General features: G+C 50.2%; 1 pseudogene; it reads left to right on the top strand.

The window, feature by feature from the left end:
* Window positions 1-1,145: 1,145 nt before the first annotated feature.
* Window positions 1,146-1,683, top strand: LOC148091501 (cytochrome c oxidase subunit 5B, mitochondrial-like; annotated as a pseudogene).
* The last annotated feature ends 279 nt before the right edge of the window (window positions 1,684-1,962 follow it).

Below are 1,962 nucleotides of genomic sequence, written 5' to 3'. Positions count from 1 at the left end.
ATGTCAGCATTTTACTTAGCAGTAAAAAGTCTGCATGGAGCTTAGGCATGAAATATAAAATGTGAAATGCTAGGAGTACTCCCACTAATATTAATAACTAGCACCCTGCATTTAATCAGGTATGATTAACACATGACTTGTTTAAATTAGTGCTACAGCATAACAGATTCGGAATCACTATAAATAATGTAAGGTGTTTTACTGTTAATATTTTCTTTTAAACCTGAATTATCTGAAGATGTTGAAGGTGATCCCACGGACCTGGTTTTAATGACCTATCTTAGAGCAGCATCTCCAGAACACTGCTTAGGGAACTTCTCCAAGAGTAAATAAATACAAAGCAGCAAACGGCTCGAGAGGAAGCATGGAAAGCCAATGGACAGACAAGTGTATCTGAACAAGGCTTTTAGCCCAGTTTGTGGCTTTATCACGCACAGCTAGCGCCACCTACGGAAACAAAAGTGGAAAATTGTGTTGACAGCAAATAGGCTATTTCTGCAACAATTGAATGGGATCGAACGTGACAAAGGAAGGGCAGCACTTTAGCGGGAAGCTGTCCTCTTTGTTCAGTAAGCAAAGAGCTCTGCCCTAATGAGCCTCAGCAGCCAGCAACTCGGGGTCGACTGGAAATGGAACCGGGCTTGTTATCAAGGCCGCTTCTGCGTCGCCTCCCAGCCGATCGGGAGGGAAGAGCAAAAGCCAAACGAGCACGATTCTCCCGGAGAGGGGATGAGCATTGAGACTTTCATTTTAACTAAGACACCATATTACTTGTCCTTTTATTCTCTAAACTGTTCATCTACATTAAAAATTGTTTGGGGGACACCTACTTTCTGCCAGGTACTTGAAAATAAAATGCTCACTGTCCTTCCGGAGCATCCAACATAATTGGAAACACACACACAGATGTTCATAAATAATAGAACCCAGCACAGTGAATAGCAAGCGCGTAGGCTCGCGGGGCTGCCAAGCAGGACAGAGCTGAGGCTGCAAAGCAAAATAAACGCCCAGTGAGGGTCTCGTCAGGGTTTCAACCTGGGAGTCACAGACTCAGGAAAAACCTGGGATGCGCTCCTGGGAAGACCTAAGGGCATAAACCACGTGTGCGGGTCCGTCCTCTTGTGCAAACGACAGCTTCTCACTACATGGCCGGGGACCGGTCGGCCCATGATGCAGAGGAGGCGCTGAGCCCGGCTCTTCTCAAGGTGAGGGACGCGCCTCTGGTCCAGGCGCCGCGGTGCGGAGGCCAAGTTCGGGGTGTGGCTTAAAAGTTTAAAAGTTCAAGGTTGCCTCACGGAGCTGGAGCGCAGGCTTTGAGAACCCGCTGTCCCAGTGGGGTGGGCGTGGTGGCTCCATGGCCTCTGGAGGTGGGGTCCTACTGATGACGACCAGGCTGCTGGGCTGGAGCAGGAGGTTGCGATGGCTGCACGGAAGGCCCTGGACCCATACGATACGCTAGCACCAGGGGACACCCTAATTCAGTCCCCCCCACCAACAAGCCAGTGGTGGCTGCATCTGCGAAGAGGACAATGGTGCTGGCATCTGGTTCTGGGTGCACAAGGCAAGAGACCCAGCGATGCCCCTAACTGTGGAACCCATTATGAGCTGGCGCCCACGGGTGGCCCACCGAGCCCCTGCACTAACTCACTCAGAATGTGCTGTAAGGGTTCTGGTTTCCAATGAAGACTGGCCATTGTTTTGGCTCCTTCGGCCCCCATCAAAAAAAGTTTACAAGTTCGTGGGGGAGACATGCATAAGGCGGCTTCCTCAGGGCCTCCCAGCTGCATTTCTCTTTTGTCCCCTTGACATAAATGGCTCTATCTTGGTATCTTCCGCTCCCAGGGCTCAGATAAAAGCTGTAGTCATAGAGGAGGGAGAGGCACTTCTAGGGGGGAGATCGGAGGAAGCTACATGGAAAAGTGGTACATTCATGGGCTGACCTTTGAAGAAAGAGCTGATTTG

The sequence above is a fragment of the Miniopterus natalensis genome, chromosome 14, assembly GCF_054644295.1.
Source record: "Miniopterus natalensis isolate mMinNat1 chromosome 14, mMinNat1.hap1, whole genome shotgun sequence".
Lineage (NCBI taxonomy): Eukaryota > Metazoa > Chordata > Mammalia > Chiroptera > Miniopteridae > Miniopterus > Miniopterus natalensis.
This window is presented reverse-complemented; position numbering and strand designations above follow the sequence as displayed.